Source organism: Lonchura striata, chromosome 3, assembly GCF_050655825.1.
Source record: "Lonchura striata isolate lonStrDom1 chromosome 3, ASM5065582v1, whole genome shotgun sequence".
In the NCBI taxonomy this organism is placed as follows: domain Eukaryota; kingdom Metazoa; phylum Chordata; class Aves; order Passeriformes; family Estrildidae; genus Lonchura; species Lonchura striata.
The window spans coordinates 8,424,315-8,447,172 of record NC_140705.1 but is presented as its reverse complement, the minus strand read 5'-3'; positions in this window follow the sequence as shown (position 1 = coordinate 8,447,172).

Below are 22,858 nucleotides of genomic sequence, written 5' to 3'. Positions count from 1 at the left end.
CAAACTAAAAAAACCAAGGCCTTTTAAAATAATAATGAATATAGGGTTATAATGAGCTAATCTCATAAATCTTTAAAATTATTATCATTACTTTTTAAATATTTTGACCTTATGAGTTCTTAGAAGCCAAATGTCCTGTGCTAGAATGGGCACTCTAAGGTAGGTTTGACAGATGTAACAGACATTTATGAGTCTTTTGATGGCATTATTAATCTTTACTCATGTCAGAACTATGGGTTTGACTGCCCTGAATACTGTCAAGATGGTTCAATGAATTCTACTTTAGGAAAACATGAAGAGAAACATTCCTTCCTTCCTTCCTTCCTTCCTTCCTTCCTTCCTTCCTTCCTTCCTTCCTTCCTTCCTTCCTTCCTTCCTTCCTTCCTTCCTCCCTCCCTCCCTCCCTTTCCCCTTCCCCTTCCTTCTCTCTCCCCCTCTCTCTGCCAACTGTTTCTGCTTTTATTCTATTTTTAGAAGAACTTGGCCAATAAATCTGAAAGGAACAGGGTGTGGGAAGTAAAATTAAACCAATCTAGCAGAGAGTCATAACAGGAATCAGTGGATGGGAGCTAAAGCCAGATTAATTCAAATGAGAAATAAAGCACAGTGAGTGTGATTAGCCATTGGAACAAACTATGAAGGGTACCAGATTTACACCTGTTGTTTCCTTTGTGGAAAATGTGCTTTGGAAGGTGGCTTAAACTGGTAGCTCCTGGATTCAATCGTAAAATACTTGGCTAAAATGCAACTGTAATACATAAGAAGTCAGACGAAGGCCATTTACCCTTAAAATATGCAAAGAAGTGTTAACAGCTCTTCTGTTGATCTCCCTTCTCTATTCATTCTCTTTTCTCTGTCTTGCTGAGATTTTGCTTTGATTTCACTATCCAGTGGGCACCAGAAAGAATGATGCCAGCACACAAAGTCAGATAGAATAAGCTCCCAGCTCCGTGTTTACAGCCAAGACCCAATAATTCAAGTTTATTTCTCCGCTGGGCTCTCTCTATTCCTGTGTGTCCAGAAACTCAAGCCACCAAAGAAGACAGGCAGACACGTTCATCATGTGAAATTTTACTCTGTGCCATTTTGCAAGTCATAAAATCATTATTAGATGAATGAAAACCTACTGCTATTGAAAAACTGGAAGAGAAACTGGCTGCATTACAGCAGTCTAATTAATGAACAGAAATGAATAAATGTGTTCTGTTTGTATCATGCTTAGATAGCATTATGCTGCTTTCTTTTTCTGTTCTGCAAGAGGTTGTGGCAGAAATATTAAATGTCATTAAATCTAGTGATAGGAAGCAAAGAGGATAAAGGTTACTTAGCTGTATTTCAGGCACTTTTTCAAGAATGATTATGACAATTCCAGGGTGAAGAGGCGGTTGATGATTTTCCCTTTTACAAGCAGCAGCAGCAGGAGCAACTCAGTCCAGACCATGGAAGGAGTGCCCAGGCTGCATGTGCAACAGTGGCTCCAAACCACGTTCCCACCTGCAATAGGAGATACAGTCTGTAAAATGTGGGGGATGACCTTTCAAGACCTCAGAAGGGAAGGCAGCAATAAATTGTACTCAGGGACAATCACCTAAAATCCCAGACTGTGTGAAGAAGGGTTGTGTGGCAGTGCTTAGGATGTGCACAGTCTAAGAACTGCCCTAGCAGCAGTGCCATTGAAGATTCATTCACCCCATCTCCTGCCTTTCCATACTGTTCTGTGCCTCACTGCTACAATTCACTTGCCTTTTCTTCCCAGTTATATTACTATGTGGTTTGATAACTCACTGATAGTTATCAGAGGATAACCTTTAAAAACCACTGAGGTACTGACCAAATTTGAAAAGCCTTGCAAAACAGAGAAAGGGTCTGACGAAGAGCTGTAACAAAGTAAAGGCTGGTTTAGTGATAAATGCAGAAAAACAAGTTGTAGTTACTTTAGCTGTTATTAACTGATAGATACCAACCCCTGAGCTACCCAATTCCTGCTTATCCACTGAATAGTCCAATTTCTTTTTGTAGGTCTGCCTCTTCTGCCATGCCCACTCCCTTGTGGCTACAGTGGCCCTGTGATGCAATGCCTTGGACCTGATTTCTGTCTCATCAGCAGGAGCTGCTGAAATATCCCTGGCAGGTGCCGTGACGGGGGAGCATGATCCCAGCCATCACAAGGGTATTGTGCTGGAGAAATCTTTGCCAATGACAATGCACATAGCAGGAGCCCTGATTATGTCTTGAACATACGTATATCACTACAGAGCAGTTTTATTAAGACTGCTTATTATGAGAAGCTTTATTAAGACAATTTTATTAAGGAACTGATGATTAAGTAAGTCTCATCACTATCTCAAAGGCCATGATAAATGGGTCACCCACATGCTCGCAGACCAGGAGAAACAATCAAGAACAAAGAGCATAAATCATACCATGGAAAAAATTTCTTCCATTGCTAATTAGTATTTTACCACCACACCAGCAAGGAGCACCTTCCCAGGCTGCACCTGCAGGTTCCATGTCACCTGCCAACAGCAGCTGTGAAACAACAAGGGGGAGCACCAGGACAGGAAAGGGGAACTTCGTCTAACTGTGGATGGAAGCAGGAGCTGACTGCTGCCAGTGGAGAGACAAATGTATGTTTGAACCTGAAGCTCTAAGAAATAACTGCCAAACAACCTGGCTCATTGAACTTCTAATTCAAATGTTCTGGGTTTGAGTCCCAGCAGTGTCACCAAAAACTGATGCCTTGAGAGGCTACCTAGAACAGAGGCTAGACAGTGTTAAGGGAATAAAGTAGGTATTTATTAAAAGGTCTTCAAAGGATACAGCCTGGGCAGTACAAGCGCCCAGCTGTGGCTCTGCCCAAGATGGACAATGAGTCATGAGTTTTCACACTTTCATATTTACATATTGGGGTTCATTGTCCAATTACAGTTTCAGGTTATGAAGTCCCATCCTCCCAGATTGCTCTCCTCAATTCGCTGTTGTTGATATCTTTTGGACCTGAAACTGCAACAGTGTCCTTGGTTCTCAGGCTGAAAAATGATTGTTTTGTCTAACTAAACTGAAGAGAGCTTGCTAACACTTTATATGAAGTTCAGAAATAGGTGATAATGGAGTACAGAAACTGGAAAATAGGAAAGCTGAAACTTAAGGCATCAGAAGAGCACCATAATGACTGTGAGGAAGAAGAGTGACCACCAGTAGATACTAATCACATTTTTTTTCCATTCAGAAGGCAACAACAGTAAGAAGCTATATATCACTCACCTTCCACCCAAAAATTTATTGGCTAGTTTATGTTTAACATGGAAAGAGTTCACATACATACTAGAAAACAGGTTGGAAGTAACACTGGTATGGCAGCACAGAGCTCACAGAGTGTACCTGAGATGCTGCATAAGTTGTAATGTTTTAGGCAAACAGATCAAAACTATCTTCCAGCTATGCCTTGGGAGGATGGCATCCTCCTCCACACCACACACTTAATGGACTAAATGCTATCATCTCATATCCTTTCCATGGAAAAGCAGAGGGAATGAGGCTGAGCAGCCTTCCTGTCCAGCTCGTTTCTAAGGCTACCTCAAGTACAGCACGTACAGAGCAGCTCCTGTTCTGTGCTGCTTTGTGCCAGGTAAGAGGTCTCATTGATGTTGCTGCCTGCCATCCCCATCACCTCTGCAGTGGTGAGGTGAGTCCTCATAATTCAGTTCAGAATTAAGTCTTTTCCCACTTAATTACTACTGTACTTTTCTAATATATCTGCTTTGCTTCCTATTTTGCTGGGGTTTTTGTTTTGTTTTTAATGAAAATAATTGTTTTCCCATGTTCTCCAAACAGCCACCTGAAAAGTGGACTGTTTTTCAGCTGGGAAAAAAGTTTTTCTCTACCCCTTTTTCTTCTTAACTATAGCCTGAAAAATACATTTCTTCTCTGATTTGCAGAAGTCAATTGTTCCCTTTGGGATCTTAGCACATGTACAGCTGCCTATAAAACATTTTTTTCTCCTTTAATTTCCAAAAGATATCTTCCCCACTGGAGCTCCAAAATACTGGTTCTAGGAATCAGGTAGATGCTGTCATTCCAAACTCCATTGTTTCTGACCCAACCATAACTTCATTTTTACCCCCTCTCCCCGAGCAATGCAGAGCAGCAGGAAGTGAAACAAGAGCTTTCACTGGGCTGCAAAAATGCCAAAGGAACAATTTTCACAAGATTTCAGGCTATAGAGGTAGAAACTTTTTGTAACTTGGTAATGACAGTCTCCAGGAGCAGAGAAGCTCAGCATCAGTATGAAGAAAAGGATATTCTCTACTCCAGCAGTTGGACAGGCAGATCCCATGGTTTTCCCTGGCTTCTAACTCCTACGCTAATTAACAGAAACCGGCACCCCACAGGATCTCCATAAATCCTCTCCTGAATGGATTATCCATGGCACAGATATTTTCAAATTAAGCCTTCAGACTCGGAGGGAAAACAGTCATGTAGCAGAGTATATAAACAGTAACTATATCCAAAGCAATGGGTGGATCTGCTATTATTAACAACATAGCACCACATTCTAACTATATGAATAATGAAATAAACTGTCAAACAAGGTTGTGGATCCTACATTGTCTAATGTCTCCAAATAAAGTTGAGATGTATTTCTGGAAGCTCTGCTTTAGTCTAGCACAGGTTACAGGTACCTTTACAGGGTTGACAATGCCATGTTCTGTACTTTGCAGAAGGTCAAGCTAGATGGTCAAAATCATCTTTCACGGATTTAAAATCTGATTTTTTTCTGAGTTTGTGAAAAGAAGTTACCCATTTTTTAACTCTTTTCAATATTTAATTCCAGTTAGCTTCCATCAAAAGAACATAAAGGCACTCTGAGGAAAAGAGAGGGAAGGGAAATTAAAGAGTTTTTATGAGGGCATTCTTGCTCTTCTGTTGTGTGAGTGCTTCTAGCAGGAATTGCAGCAGTTATTCACAGACACACAGAATAGACCATATATTCTGTCTGCTGCCTTCTATAAGCAATGTAATTTTAAAATAGTAAAAACAAAGGAATATTTTAGAAAAGTATTCTCTCCCTATTATGCATTTATGCCCAAAGCTTGTACTGACTTGCTGGGATACCTGCTGAATGTTACAGGAGAGCTGTGTGCATCAGAGAAAGACCTATTCACATCAGTAGCAACCCTCCCACTGAGTTTAGTAGGATGGGAGCTTGCCTACCCATCCCTCAGCAGAGATTATTTTCACCTTCTCTCCTTGCCCCTGGCCCCATGAAGAAGAGAGAGAAAAGCAAATAAGGACTCATTAAAATAATAAAAAAAATCTAACATCTAATGTTTCAAAAAACATCAGTGGGTAAAGTTAGAATATCTGCCTTGCTCTGGGATGGAAAATTGTTGCTCCAGAGATTAAAGTGAAATGGACACAACTTCTTTAAAGGTACATACATTAAATTCCCATCTCTCTCAAGTGACGTTATTATATATCATCAAATGCTTGGAAAACAACAATAACACTGGCAAGGATAAAATTTAATTTGTAGGTGATCAAAAGTTTACATACACTTAATTCTACAGTTATGTCTCTAAGGCAATGGATGTGCCAAAAAAATCTCACAAGGGCTAAGTCCTTAATGAATCAAACTGAATTACTCTAGGAATTAATTTGGCTGAGATAACACTATCCACACTGGGATTCTCAAAAAGACCTGTCAAAAATTACAATGCTGAGATCTTACTTAAGAACCCTAAAAAAAGCCTGAAAATTCAAAAACATGTGTTGATTCCCAGCCAGGATTTCTGCATTTATTTAAAAATAATAGTCATTTGAAGAGACTGCCTACTGCATGACAGATATTTAAAGTTATACAACTTAAAGAACTAGAACTTTAAAAAAAGTCAACAGCAAAATTTTGCCCTAAAACCTTGCTAGGAAGCATATATCTTATACATTCTAGAACTTTTTGTTCTTGATTTTTATATACATTTATCTTCAATAATTCCTTGCAATTAAAGTTTCTGGCCATGAGGGGCTCTTACAATACCTATTGAGAAAGAAACGAGGAAGTTGTCTCTTTGTACTTTACAGTAAGGAAGGGGGAGTAGATATCAGTACCAAGAAACAGAAAAAGTGAAAGAGCTGAAAGGTGGCATAGATGTTTTCCAGCTGTTTCTTCAACATTCAGCAGGGTCTGCACACCTTGAGACTCCTTTCAGCATGCTTTAAATTATTTCATCCATTAATCACAGAATCACAGAATAAATGAGACTGGAAAAGATCTCTGAGATCATCAAGTCCAAGCTATGAACCAACACCACCTTGTCAACCAGTCCATGGCACCGAGTGCCGCATCCAGTCTTTCCTTAAACAGCTCCAGGGATGGTGACTCCACCACCTCAGTGGGCAGCCTATTCCAATGTCCAATCACCCTTTCTGTGAAGAAGTTCTATTGCCCAGCTTGTTCTCAGATGACTCCCAGACACTAACATTCATCTGTACCACACGTCCTCACGCTCTCTGTATGTCCTTCCCTCTGCCCAGAACAGTCTCCACCAGCTGCAATGGCCAATATTTCCAACTCGGAGTATATGTGAGTGTGAATATATGTGTTCATTTGGTAAACAGCATAGTTCACTCCAGGCAAAGCAGAAAACCTGGCATGTCTGCTACAAGCAGATCTAACACTACGCTGCACTGACGATACAATCAGGCATATGGCTGCTCCTGAGATTAAAAGAAGCACTTCTGCTCCTTGCAGGACTTCATGACTGTGACTTAAATCTGGCAGTCTGCTACAGCTCATTCTTTGCTTTGCTTATCTGTTTTTATCTTTGATTTTTCCTTTTAGTCATTGTTTCAAAAGTAGACTTCTGAACAGTTCTACTCCAAACTGTTCAAGCATAGATATTTATTTCCTTTGGATGCAAAAAAAGCAGACAACCCAAGAGTGAGATCTGAGTGGTGTATCAGGAATGTCCTTCCTATTTCTCAGGTCACTTAAGGGGGTCAAACTAAGTTTCCTGCTTTTGTCAAGGTTCTTTTCCCATCCAAATAGAGAACATTTTTATCAAAATCTGTGGACAAGTGCATGTCAGCAGTGAAAGCCATATGGTCTTTAATTAGCTTTCCTAAGCTGCTATTAGTGTCATTTATAGAATTTGAAGACCAGAGCAGGCCATACAGAATCATCCTACCAACAAATTTACAATAGTAGACATTTCTTGATGGGCACCTGGCCATATAACACCAACTAAAAATGTGTCTTGCATCTTTAACTCTGAACACTTGAATAATGTCTGAATAGCAATGAGTTATCAGCAATGCTGGAGTTGGAAGCAATGATGCTAATGGATTTTGTGATTAACAGTACAGTCTAGCCCATACTAGTGCCCTCTGCCTCCTAACCCTGGATAGCCAAGAGAGTTGTATCTATTGTGGTGCATTCGCAGGCTCACTGTAAGATCAGAGACTTCTGTGTACATCCTTCATATCAGTCTTCCTGATGCAATAGCAGCAGCAGTGTTACCAAAAGAGATTATCATTGTTCCACTCAGCTGGTGATTGTCATGCAAAAGGAAAGACATGAGTGACTGTTCACTGCAGCCTGAGCTTCCATGCTTTATTATTCTGAGCATTTCTTAGGCAGGCAGCATTTAACTCTGTCCCTCTGGAAACCAAAGACACGAGAGTAATTCAGTCATGGAGTACACAGGTTTGGTTTAACACCAACAGTGAAGCAGAGACAGTCAAGCACCCTCAAGTCTCCACAGCAACAGACCATACTCAGAGTATGTGATTTTCAAATTATTTTTTAGATGAATTATACTTTTTGTCATTAAAATTTAAGAGCACACATTTGCATATGCATTGTGTACTAGTCAATGAGCTGATAACACAATTACATGAACAAATGGCTTGAAGTGAAGTATAGAGCTTTTCTGCCTCAGCATCTAAGCCTCCCCTGCCAATGACAGGATTTCCAAAGTACCCTTGATGAATTAGATAGATGAGGGAATCTTACTATTTTTAAACTCCCATTAAAAAAATTAAGAAAAAAAGAAAAAAAGAAATAAAAAAGGGGAAAAGAAAAAAGAAAATAAAGAAGGAAAAAGAAAAAAAGAAAAAAGAAAAAAGGAAAAAAGTAAGAAGAAGAAAAAAAAGAAAGAAAAATCCATGAAAGTTTTGGGCATGTGTTCATCCCCTCCTTGCTAAACCCACCAGGCACTGGGCTCATTTATACTAATAGCTGTTAGAACGCATCTTGCCCCAAAGAGCCCATGATCTGTAGCATATAAAGAAGAAATCAAGTCTTCTCATATGGGATTTTCTCTGAACAACTGTTGATTTCTCTGAGAGAAATAATTTCCATCAAAAGTGTGCTAAAAAATCAATCTGCAGATACATGTTAATGAGGGAATGTTGAGGCAATCAAACCAACGCTGTGTTTCATTGGCTTAGGCCAGGAGTGAGCAACATGTGGCTCTCGAGCCATATGCACCTCTCGAGCTGTTCAAGTGAGGTTTCCTTGCCAGGGCCGAGTCGCGCCGCGGGAAGAGGAGCAATGGGCCGTGCTGGCACAGGGGCCGTGGGTGTAATCAGCCTCTCCTGCTAACAGCAAGGACCCAGCCAGAAGGGGCTAATGAAGCTGATATCTCTGGGTGACCTTGAAAGACTATATGCAGAGCCCCACCAATTCCCAAAATAGGATCCATGATGAGCCATTGTCATCTCCCGTCTGTGAATTGCTCTTCAATCATCTCTCCCATTGATTCACCATGTGTCCTATGGTTTACAGCCACATGAAAGCACACAGGATTAGCCACCCCTCTGCTACCCTGCAACTAGTATTTGATATTTTAAGTGGAGAAGAGGTTTTAAAAATCCATCTATAACAAAGATATGTAATTATGTAAAATGCAAAACCAAGAAAATTTTCTTTTGCTTCCCACTGCCAGAGTTTTAGAGTATGATGTTTGATTATCTTATATAATTCTTAGCTGGGATGTAGTTAGGATTGCTTGCTAAATGCTTTTAATTTTCATTTCAAAAATAATTTAAAATTTTATGCCATCTGAAACTGTATTTTTGTCTTAGGTGTTCCTTAGATCAAAAGATTCTTAGCAGTGAGAGAGGAAGAATGGTACACAGGGACTTAGGCAAATTATGACATTTATCATTACAAGAGATATTACTGAAGAACTGTACTCACTCATGAGTTTTATTCTCTATTCTTTCATTAAAACAAACCTCATCAGTGAAGAGTGCAGTGTGTACATACACCTGGCTGATGGTGAATCCTTGGGAAACCAGTGAAAGGCAAATAGTGCACAGAACTTTTCATAACTCTTCATTTCAATACAAAAGACATTCAAACTTCAGCAACTAAAACCAGATGAAAAATATCTCAGTGCTGCAACTCTTAGAAAATGTCCATTCTTTGAACTCTGGCTTTTTTTCATTTTTTACTTTTAATTTCAGAACAAAAAGCATATTTTCCAATATTATTATTTGGAATATCATTTTTCAGTTGAAATATAATATTTTGGCTTTAAGGTTTTAAATAGAATTATTTCTTTCTGTTCTTAACATATATTTTATGGAGTTTTTACCCAGAGGGTGGTTGAGCATTGGAAGAGGCTTCCCAGGGTCGCAACACCAAGCTAGTCTGAGTTCAGAAAGAGTTTTTGGGCAATGGTTTCAGGCACATGATAGAATTCTTGGGGTGACCTGGACAGGGCCAGGAATTAGACTCCATTATCCTGATCTGTGCCTTCCAACTCAACATATTCTGTGCTTCTATGATTCTATGATTTATTTTGAAATAATGCAGAAACTCCTGTGAAAATAGTAGCGAAACATAATCTCCTTGATGGAGAAAGAATGGCTTGATTAACCTGAAAAATTGTTTCTTTCCCCAGCATGTCACTTAATTAAAGACTTGTGGCTTGAAAGTCTTTTCCTTAAAAAAAAAAAAGAATCTTCCAATAGTATAGAAATTCCACATTTCCAGGATCTCTGGAATCTGGTTAATGTTTCCCTGCTACTACTGTTAGGAGCACTAAGCTTTAAGCACTTCCTTTAATCCTTGGAGTTCATCCAGACTCTGATGTTTACATACAGATGGGGCTGCCCTGAAGTCTCTTCAATTTGACCCATTCAGAATCCTTTCTTGGACATTGATCCTGCATAGCCTTACAGTAAGGGACAATGTTTTCAGGACTTCCAAACTGCTTGACATTTTAATCCATGCAATAAACGTAAAGTCCCAGACATCAACAAGGAAGTAACAAAGCAGAATCTTTTGTTAAAATCAATCTGTTAAAATCTGCAATATTATCCATATGATAATGAAATTCAGAAGAACAAAAATCCAAATGTGAGCATCAAAAACACCTGCACAACATCAGGGACATATTTTCCAGAAAATGTGCTTGTAATTTGTCTTTTGTGCAGCAGGGAGTTGCCATTGCCATGCTGTGGTCTCAGGTGTTCATGTGATTCTTTGCAGGCAGCTACTTTTTGTGCAGTTGATCAAAATGCTTCCATTGTGATGGCCCTTATTTTATCTTCTCTAAGGAATTTTTCACACATAGGATTCAGTGAGGCCCTGATCCTGTGATGTAGGAGTGTACAGTCAAGTTGTTGAGGACATACAGAACCCCTACCAATTTTCTGCTTTTGAATAAAGTTGTGTTACACTTAGTGTGACCTTTCATGAGATGACATGTATACAGCACATTCTGTCCAGATGCTCTCAGCTATGAAATCAAAGCTCTGTCATAGGTTCTTCCATGTTTGAATTGGAAGAATAACTAAAAAAATACTAGTATGAAGTGCAAAAGCCACCAGGAATGGGGTATCAACACTAAAAAACCCTCACATATCCAAAAACATGTTTGAAGCTCTGCTGGATCCAAAAAAGATTAAAATTTGTCAGAATTTCACCCAGGGATAAATAATATGCACTTACATTAAAAGAAGCACCAGGACTGTTGTTTCTGATGCCCTTCACCCAGCACTGTAATTTGTAAGTGAATCAGCCTAAAATTTGGGACACCATTGGAAATTTCTAGCTCTATTATTACTCTAGAAATGTAATGTACTGTATGATATATTAGTATCACTCAATAGCATGGCTAGACCAACCTGGCCCAGGTCTCATTGATTTTAATAACACTGTGCCATTTTACGTTAGCTGAGCAACTGAGCCAGAGGCTGTGATTTTTCTTCCTTCTTAAAAACAACAGAAACTGGTTATACCCTAGTTCTTCACACAGAAGAGCTAAGCTGAGGGCTGTTAAGCATATTTGGTACAGAACAACAACCAAAGACCATGTGAGAAAGAAAAGTGACTGTTCCTGACACATTTAGTAATGACATATTTTATCATAACAGACATGGTATACTTTAAACATTGAAAGGCTATGATAATATTTATACTGTGCTCAAGGTGCTGTAAGGGGCAATAAAACCATTATTAAAATGCAACAAAACATAATTAAAAAGCACTCTTTATAAAATAAAAAAATAAATAAATCACAAAAAAGAGAGGAGAAAAAAGCATCAGCTATGGTTGAAATAGGGGATAATTACGAAGTGTCTCAGAGATCAGTATATTCAAGGGAAAGCAAAAACAAAGCAGCCTTTCTTGACACCGAAGAGGTAGAAAGAAAATCTCTTCTTGTGCTCTCCTGACTAAAGTGGGGAGAGGCAGAGCTTTAAAGGATAATTAAAAGCCATGCTGCCAGGGGCACAGATGTGAAGGCTTTAAAAGGCAAATGCAGCCAGACTGCCAGAGCCCTTGGCAGGCACCCACCATCCCCAGGGGTGACTCTCACCTTTCTGCCTATACAAATCCTGCTGTGCTTATAAGGAGGGGTCAGAGCTCATTTTCCTCAGCAGCAATGGACATGCTTAGTGCTCCTACACAACTGTGTTTGCCCTGCAGTGCAGACATGAATCTAGTGAGGCACTGGGTCTTCCAGGTGCACCCTCAGTACCACAGCCAAGCCTCGGTTTCCCCTCTGTCCACGGGGCTGAGATACTCCTAAAATTCAACTCCTATAAAGTCCTTCTTTTCTCTTGCTGCAAATAACTTTGTCCCACAGCAAGCAGTTGTTAAGGCTGAAGTAAAGATCATTTTCACAGTGCCTCAGATTTATTCATTCCCTTCTTCTTCATCACTTTGTTTTTTTGTACTCTCCTTAGATATTTCATCCAATAACAGCTAATTAGTTCAATTTTCAAAGCCAACTTGTCCATCATCTTAAAGTGACAAAACGTCTATTTTGATCAGTTTATAAAACCAGTCTCCTCATCTACTGGGGCTAGATTTTAAGCACAATTTCTATTATTTTCATTTATAAGAGGAATTTCCTATGAACAGAGCTGTTTCATTACCTTCCTTATAACTCTCCTTTGCCCTGGTCCCTATGAAAAGAGTTACGGGAATTAAGATTTTGATATATCAAGACCCTATGATGATAAACAGTATTTTTTATTATACTTTTCTGCTCACTTATCCTTTACACTTCTTATCTGATACATGGTCTATAAGCTTTGAGACAAAGACTTAATTTTGTTCTTTGTTTGTACAACTCAGAGTGCAATAACTGCTAGGTTTTTGTCTGGTCCAAGTCTAGATCTTCTAGGTATTGCTATAGCTCAAATCATAATAACAGCAGCAGAACAATATAAAGGAAATCTACCTGGAGGTCAAAATTTCGCCAAAATATGTGCAACTGCATCTTCTGTCCTGTGCTCAAAGAACTGTTTGAAAAAGCTACAGTTTCTGGAAAGTAATTGCAAAGCTACCAGGAAACTCACTGTCAGAAAATTGTAGCCATTGGGGAAGTCTGTCCTTTAAGCCTATGACTATGAAACACCACCTCTGAAGTAGGGAAAAAAAAGCAAAAAAACTGAGCAGTGGGATCAGTTGGAGAGGGAAATAAGATTTTTTGCATTAGTCTAATAGACAAATCTCAAAAAAATCACCAGTGATTTGAAGCTTGGGGATGCTTCCCATACTACCGACCCCATCAAATAGTCTAAAAATCCTTCAATATCTAAATATAAAAAGTGATGGATCCTGTAAGATGTTAAATCTTCTAAAAACAATCCACCGGGTGAAAAAACTATGTTAAAGTTATTATCTGGCTTAGCAAATTCATTGTACTGAAACTTCCCATTTTCCTCCATCAGAAAAAAATATCGTAGTGAGTATTGAAATTTACAGTGGGATATGTCCTAGACAGTAAGTAAGCAGAGTTTTTCTATAGAGTCACGCTAAAATATAGCTGGCCTTTCATTATATGCATATGTTTTGATTGTGTGTACATGTTTATATTTCATATATGACTGTGGGTATGGCTTTAAACATATGGCTGACCATTTCAGGGTCAGGGCATCAGCATCTTATTATTTATTCTTTTAGACCCTGTGAAATCAGGTGATGCCTGTTAAAACTGCTCCAGTAGTTTCCTTTCTGTGAAGTCAGTAAAAAGACAAACCACTCTAGCTTTGATTTGTATTTGAACTATTTCATACAACTCTCTCACTCATAACATCCCTGTTTATCCTCAGTACACAGTGCAGAGCGTGAAGCTGGATCCACAGATTAAACATGCTATCCATCAGCTGCCTGTAGTTGCGGATAATTATTTCAACTGCCATTAAAAAAAAAAATAAATCAGAATGGTGCCAAATTGAAAAATCTGTTCCTCACTTCTCCTGGTGCATGAGGTCCCTTGTTGGGTTATTGAAATTACTAGGCTGTTCTCGTAGCCAAGGAAAAGAGGGAAGACAGATGGAGCCATGCATTTTTGTAAAAACTCTGAAGAACTGTCCTCATGACAACCCCTTCTCTGTCTCCAAGGCAGTGGGTAAATCTTGTTATGTGTCCTGCTCTGTACTAAAGATATGCCAAGCATTGCTTGACAATTCTGGCATGTTTTCTGTGGGGATTTACTTGTAGTGCATCGTTAAGGAAAGATATTTTTCATATGATCTCCTCAAAACAAAGCAAAAACAAAATTACAAATATTTATATACATATGTAAATATATGTTATATATATATTTTTTTTTTTTGTCCTGAAGGAAGATTAAATTAAGTATTTATTTAAGAAAGTACGCTTGCATTTTAATTGTTGTGGTAATATACTCAAATTGTGCATGAGCTAAAAATCCCCAGGCAATGCAGATCACTTTCTAATATGTCCTGGGTGTTAGAAATGCAATGCATTTAATTTCACACAGAACCAAATCCCATTCAGAAGACCTATGCAAGAAGCAAGGCTGTTTCAACACTGCATTTTAAATCATCCAAGTATTTTCTTCTGCATTGCCTCTGCTCAAAAGAAAAAAGTGCCCACTGTAAAGGCATTTCAGCAGTGCCCTTCCCATTTCAAGTCTATTTTGTTTATTTTACCTTTTTAATTTCTTATTAACCTATTCTTTCTATGTTCCCCAGAAAATCCTAGTTTCCTCTGTATATGACATTGATACCTCTAAATATTTTGTGCATGCAGATAAATACATGACCAGGAGAGAGGAAAAACAGCCTTATACTTGCATTGTCTCTGTATCTAGAAAGATATCTCTCTCTCTCTTTCTCTTTCTGTCTCATGCTCTCTCTCTCTCAGAATACATTCAAGTCAATGCAAATGATGTATGGCTATATTTTCAATTTCTATAACACATCCCTTCAAGTGCCTTACAAATAGCAGTGAATTCATAACAACGATGAGAGGTAGAGAAGTATAAATAACCTTACTGAAAGATGGTAAAGGTTGTTCAAGATGGCCTTATTTTTAGAGGTATTGAGCATGCACAGCTGTCTTTAACTTCAAGAAGAAAATGGAAGATGTTCATCACTTTGGCAAAGAGGATTCAAATCCTTGGCCCCTTCTGCCTGAGATTTAAGTGTCTAATTTTCTCCAGCTCAAGTGCAATATAGACTTGAAGTAGAAATCCTGCAAAAGTTATTTGCCTATGTTATATAGAAGATTGGATGAGATGATCATAAAAGTGATCCAAACTTAATGTCTGTGAACTTTGAAGATAGTGGCTTAGGTAATATTTCTTCATTGAATCCTCAGTAGGATCAGGAATAGAGCCCAGGTCCTCTGAATGGCATTATTTTTTATGCTTTTATCACAAATCTATGCTTGTTCTTTTCAAGTATGTTAAAAAGTATTGAATTAATAAAGCAGGGAATTGATAAGCAGATGTGTTACTTTGTGAACATTATCCACATCAATGTTTATGAAGTTTATGTAGTACCACAGGATACAATTCAATAGTATCCTGCCTTTACAATAGACTATTTCTAGAAAAAAGTCCTTTAGTTTTTTACCAGTTTATTGTGCTATATTACAGCACAATGCCCCATTTATAGGAGAGGCAGGAAAGAACTGATTATACAACTGCATTAGAACATATTGTCCCTGAGAATAAAATCTGCTGAATAAGTTATAAATGTGATTTTCTCTTATTCTGCCTGTTATTTGACAGAGAACTGAAAGAAAAAAAAAGTAAAACAACCCACCTTACTTTTTTATGGTTTTTTTCTCAGGCTGCTGTTGTTTTTATAATGTATAGTTTACCTTTTAAATATACACCACTACTTAATAGAATAAAAATTTTAAAAATCAATTCTAAAACCAGTAAAGAAAAAACACATTAAAGTGAAATGATTTAAAGATTTGTTTGTTATCCATGCATGACAGAGCACAAATAATTGTGTATCTATCGTGGGAAAAACAACTGCTCCTCCTTTCATCTCAAAATCTCTATGGTCACTTGGTTAGGAATGGTTTATGATTTCTCCTTTGCTTTGATTTATAAGCAAGTCATTGTTCAATTTAATTGTGTCCAATATATCACCAGAGCACATTGCATCCTGGCATTTTACCATTTCTAGCTTCACAGAAAAATTGATACTAATAAAAAGCCTCTGTTTCCTCCCCTCTCTCCCACCCCACAAAGAAATCTAAGAAATCAAATCATTCAATGTGCATCAGTGAATCAATAAGGGTAATAAATCAATGTAATTGATTAAAAGTCACAATATTCTGGGCTATCCATGTTTATCCAAGTGAGCTCATATCAGTCTAGGTCTGCACCTAAAAAGACATTTGTGGATTCCCCAAGAAGCAGAAGTCCAATAACTAGTTTTAAAGGTCATTAAAAATCAGAAGTTAGAAGGTTTCAATACAATTTATGACCCAGTTGGCAAGAAAATGTGGCATATTGCCAAAGTGGAGTCTAAACAATCGCCTAAGAACTATGTCGTGGCAATAAACATTGTGTAGCATCATGGGAAGAAATAGAAAACAAAAGAAATTGGACTTTCTTGACCAGTGAGACAACATGAAGTAAGCTTCAATTCTGTGTGTTACTGCTCTGATCTAAGTTTATCAGTAGATGATACCTTCTCCCAGGTAACATGTGACAGGACAAGAGGAAATGGCCTCAAGATGTACCAGTGAAGGGTTAGATTAGTTACTATGAAAAATTTCTTTATTGGAAAAGTATTCAGGCACTGGAACAGGCTGCCCAAGGAAGTGGTGGAATCATCATCAAGTGTTCAAAAAACATCTAGATGGGGCACCTGGGATCATGGTTTAGTTGTGAAGATGGCAGTGCTGGGTTAACAGACTTGATTATCTCAAAAATCTTTTCCAGCCTTAACAATTCTGTGATCTACACCAATGCAAACTATTTTCTTGGTAGAATTTTTGCCCAGTTGTGGACTGTTACCCTCTCTGAGAAGGAGGTATTGACACTATGGCACTATGGACTTGTGCATTCTCCCCCAGTTATTGTTGTAGAAGAGGCTTCCAGAGGGAAATAATTACTGCTCCAAAAATGAAGATAATAGAAAGGGGCAAGATGTGAGGCTGGCATTGCACCAAGGCTGTGGCAATCCTCCTGCGACCTCTCTTCCCACCCACTTGGACATCAGACCACTCCATGAGAAATGCCATCCCTCCCTCAGCTCACATGCCGAAGGCAGCTGTTTCAGGATATGTATTGGCCACATGTTTGTTTGCCTTCCACTCTTTGTGGAGCAGTCCCAGAAAGTGCTGCCTCACCCATAGCCTACGTGGCTAAGGAAGGTGAGGTTCTTCATGCTTTTCATTTCAGAGATGGTCAATAGTTACCCCAGGCCATTGCTAACTCTAAGTTCAAATAGGGAGAGCGTCCAGCTGTGATTCTTTCCCTTATTCACGGGAAATTTAAGCTCCTTCTGTGAATTCCTTAACATTTATAATCCCTTCATCAAAGATTTACTGGGTGGGGTTTTCCTGCTGTGGGAGGTAAAGGAAAGAGCAAAAAAAATTTATTCAGTACCCTCTCAGCCTCATAACCCTTCAAACTAGGATGCAGTTGGATTTCTGAATGACTTATTTATCAGTAAAGTGTCAGTAGGAATTGATGAAACCTTAAAAGCCACAGTTAAGCAGCATGCAGCATAAGGATGGAGAACAGAAGAAGCTGTGTGCATTGTGCTATTAAGAAGAAAGCATGCAACTAGCAATAGTCATCCTTTTTCATTCAGATAATACCTGTGAGGAATACTTAAATCTCATTTATTCTGAGATTAAAAAAAGAAAAAAAAATTGACTTAATAAGAAGGCACCATGAGACACCATGGTGAGAACAGACCAAAATAGACGTATGATACAAAACCCTTTTTGAAGCATCACTCTATGCAGTGGTATATTACCAACAGAGCAGATTAATAACTAAAATCCAATCTTGCTGGCTTGATTTTGTTACCTTTAAAGCTATTATTATGGCCACAAACATCTAATTTTTATTTCATTATTAAAATTCTTTGTAATGGTTGTTATGTCCCCATCAATAATAAATTGTTGTCTGTGTGCATGCATGCATGCATGCCCAAAGTTATATACAATTTTCAACACATATTGTGGAGTCCTACTTCTTGCCCCTGCCTGCGTAGCCCTGTCTAACTATTAGTTTTTGCTTCCCACTCCTTGCTTTTGAGATTATTTGAATTTCCTCACTGTTTATCCTGAATACAGTAAGGATCGTGTATCTTAAACAAACCTCACAGCAACAAACTCAGTAAATCCACATGAAAAAAAGGTTAAAAAAAGAGAAAAACAAAATAAATATAGAGAGAATTGAGTTTTGTTATCAGTTTCCTGTTTCATGTGTCATCAGGTAATGAATGTACAATCTGCTGTACTAGGTAAGCACAGAGTATTAAAACAATTTACTGTATATGAAGTGAGGTTTAGAGTGGTTATCAGTAATGCTTTATCTGAAAAAACACTGTAATAGCAGCTACAACAGTGTATGTAGACATCAGACCTATGCAGATAAAAGTGCACGTGTATATTATAAATTGTAGAATCATTGAGTCATAGAATGGCTTGAGTTGGGAGAAACCTTAAAGATCATCTCATTCCAACCACCTTGTCATAGGCAGGGACACCTTCCACTAGACCAAGTTGCTCAGAGCCCCATACAACTGGCCTTGAATACTTCCAGGAATGGGGCAGCCACAACTTCTCTGGGCAACCTCAGAGCACCCTCTGTAAGAAGAGTAATTTTTCTATGCATATTATTAATCAGTTTAATCCTGTAATTATTTTAGTTGCCTGCAGAGGTCTGAGAAATTGCAAAGACTTGCTTGGCAAGCAAGCTCCCAAATAAAAAAAAAATTAGCTCTCCATATTGAATGACCTCCATGAGCCTAGGGTGATGAGAATCACTAGAGAAATGGAGGGGGAAATTTCAGCTGACAGGAAAGAAAAGAAACAAGGAAGAGAAGATAAAAATCACAGCAATGAGGAGAAAAACAAACATGTCAATTCTGTTGCTGGGAGGCCCCCATGTCCCTATCCTTAGTCAAACCAGTTGCATATGGGAGCAGAGCTGCAGAGAGAGCACACACAGGGCACTATTGGCTTAAAGAAGAGAAGAGCCCATGGGGCAGAATGGTTCTTACTTGGTGGAAGGAAAACTTGTGAGATAGTTATTGAAATAAACACTGAACTCCTGAGATCCTTGCAGGAAAAGCTCATTTTTTTTAGTGGGTCATGAAACACGATGGCAGATATTCCATACCAATGGCATGAAAGCCGTGCCAGGCTTTTGGCAGGTAGCAGCAATCACTATGAATTTAAAACCCACTATGAATTTAAAAGACAACTACAAACACAACAATGGAATAGGAGAATTTTTTCAATGGATCATAATCTTTCAGCATCACATGAGAGCTGGGGTCAATGATTTCGTGTTTCCCCTTTCCTTGTCTGCCCTGGTTCACAGTCACTATCTTTCTCAATAAGAGATTATTTAAAAAAAAAAATTAAAAAGAGAGAAGAAAGGCCATTTGCTGGCTTTGGAGCCATCACATGAGTAGGTATAGCACAATGTATAGATCTCTAAATAAATTCCAGCACTGGTCAAACCCTGGGTTATGAAATGTAACTTACTGAATATTTTGTTTAAGTGGCTACCTTTTTTAAGACCTCTAAGAAAAGCCACAGATACATGAACCTGCATACCATGTGCAGAAAATTATTCTTCTTGCATGAATCTATAAGACATGGCTTACTACACTCCCTATCATCTAGATCTGTACTTCTCTTTTCTTTTTCTAAACTAAACCATCTTTATTACTTAAAAAACTACTCATATACCATCTTTTATAGTTTTTCTTAGTCTTATTTTTAGTTTACTAGTTTCTGAATCCTTTTTTGCATTTTCTGTTGAGATTTTTTAAATTATTATTATTTAGTTTGAATTTTTTTGCTTGGTCACTCACCTGTGTAGGAATACTTTTATAATGTATTAAAATGTAAGGTTCTAGTGCCATTTTTTCAGATTCCATCTCAGATCTTACAAATGGATGGCAGTGTACAGAGCACATGTTGAGAAACACTGATGAATGTCAGCTGCTTGAGAACAAGAGATTATCTTATCTTCAGAAAGGACTTAGGGAATAACTTTATGTGTATGCAGCCTGGAACATGGGGTGCAATACTTGTGGTATCTTGTCATAATAGATGCCCTAAGAGGTGGCAAGTATGCAATAGCAAGCATGATCAGTGCTTGACTTGGGCTGCAGTGTCATTGCAGTGTCAGCTAAGACAGAACAGGTGACTACTCCCACCAGAAATGTGCTAACAAAGTATAAAAAGTTATTTTCTACACAGGTTACCTCATCAGCATGTGACAGGCCCATGCAGTGTCCCCAGAGGATGTGCTTACTGAACATACTTCAAGGAAATCCATGTCATTTCAGAAACATATTTCTTATGTTTCTGTTTAAATGCAAGGAGTAAAGAGGTGAGGCAGTTATAAGCAAACTAAAGGAGGAAGACAATCCTTGGTAAATGGAGAGATAGGAAGTTCATTCTCTAGCAGTGGTTATGTTTTATTTTGAAAATATGTTTCATTCTTGACACAGTATTCTGTTTGCCTGGCAAAGAGAAGATGGTCCACAAAAACCTTTTGGAGTTATCTAAGTCTTTCTTCCCAATGGGCTATTTTCTTCAAAAACTTTCTGTTTATCACTATCTAGTCTACTGTAAAAGTATATATTTCTTTTTCAGAGCAATTTCATGAGTTACAGAAATAAGGGGAAAAGATACTGCTCTGAATTTCTCCTTTTACAATTTTCAGATGCTCAACACTCAGAAGAGCTGTTTAGTGCCTCCATTTCTTCAGCTCATCTGGGACAAAAGGAAATCACATCATGACACTTTCTTTTTCTGAAAAATAACTCATTTTTGCTGAAAATGTGCTGCATCTGGCCATCACAACCAGAGCAGTATCGAAAAGAACAGATCATTTTGTCTGAAAATGTCTGGAGTTTCCACCTTCTGGAGTCAAATCAATTCCATGCCTTTGCTTACAAGATTTCTTGCTAATCATGTAATTTCATTGATTTCCTTAACCATGGATGGTTTTGCATAATTCTGTGTGAGTCACTGTATAAGACATATATCTATATTCAACACTTAGATCATGACCTTCAACACCTGATTTTATTTCAAGAAAGAGCCTTGAAGGGTGTCATTACTAGAAATTTTGTCAAATCTTTCTGCTGAATACTCACCAGAAATTTGCTGAGATTTTTGACACAAGAAAAACCCACCTTACACAGGAGTATCCACTTCTTACAAAAGCAGTTCTCACAATACTGTGAAAATGAAGCACTCAAGGCAAATAATCATGAGACATAAGCCACCCTGAATTATCTTGCATTAGCCACAGAGTAAGAGAACACGAAGTAGCTATGGCTGTAACAGGGCAATGCCCCAGCTCTGAAATGAGTATCATCCACTCAGATTCTCCAGTCCTATAATACTCTCCAGAATCTTTTCAAAAACACAGGTCTTGTGGTTTTCAGGGTTTTCATGTGAGAAGACATACACAGCAATTCAATAGAGCATCCTGCAGTAAAATATTTTTCTATAAAGACATAAAGACTGAGCAAGCACACAGCATTCAGAAAACAAATACCTTAAAGAACATGAAGTTCATATATCTGGCTTTATTATTTTCCTGTAAGTCTATCTATTCACATCTGTGGCTTTTCAGACACCTTGCATTAACTCTACTCAGCTAGAGAACATAACCAAAAATTAAGACCAGACTGCCTAGTTTACAAAAAAAAACCCCACACATTACTGTCAGTGTCAAAACAGCATAACAGAATAACAAACACCAATAATGATCAAAATCTAAAGGCAGATTTCCAAGTCACATTCTCACATAACGTCCTCTCTAACAATAGCCATTCTCTGCTCTGGTGTTTATCTGGTGCCACAGTTCAAAATGTATTCCCACTAGTTACATCATACATACATTACACTTTTTCAAAACTTACACACAGATTGACACAACTGCCCACCCAGATCAGCAGCAGCAGTGAACCTGACTCAAAATGACAAAAGATGATTGATTGTCCTTCAACTGATGAGTTTAGAGGAAAAACAGATCTAGATGTACAGATAGTTAATATGACATGCAATGTGAGCTGTGTTTTACTTATTAAAAGGGAAACAACAATTTCTAGCATTTTCTGATTCAGATATTATCTCTAGTTACAAAATGAGTTTGCAATCTTAATTATTATCTTTTGGAAAAAGAGTGCCTCTTTTTAATTTTTTCCCTTAGCCTTGTTAAGTATAAAAGGGGACTTCTCAATTTACTGAGGTACTTTGTGTTGTTACATATTTTGTTTTCTTTACAAATAATACTTTCAAACATATATCTAGCATCTCAACTTTGTAAAACCATGGATACCAGAAATATCCTCCATTTTCAAGAAGTTCCTTGCCATCTTTTCTTTCTTTTATTCAAATAAATGTGCAGATAATTCATAAATTTTGTCACAGCTGCTATTCTCATTAATAACATAGACTGCTTAATAAGAAAAATCTATAATTAGTCTTTATTTCTGATAATTATTAGAATACAAACTGTCAGATTCATTCTTCATGAATGTCACTGACTGGAAAAGAACATTTGCAGAGATCATGGTATTATTCAGCCATCACAGTTATAAGCACTGAAAAAGGATCTGAGCATTTTGAGTGTAGAACTCTCAAGACTCAAAAGACTTTATAATAACTGCAAAATTTTCACTCTGATCAGAGTCTATGGTATTGACTTCCACCATTTAATTTATCATACTTTGCTGAAGGACTGATATAATGGAAGTCCATTGGATCTCATATCCTCTCAGGGGCAGCTCTCAATAGCTATTTATTATTATGTAAACACAGACTCAACTTTCCTAATTAGTGATGAAAGTACCTGGAAAGGTTTGGGTTCAATTGTGATTAGGATCCAAAATCAAATGTTAATTCTAA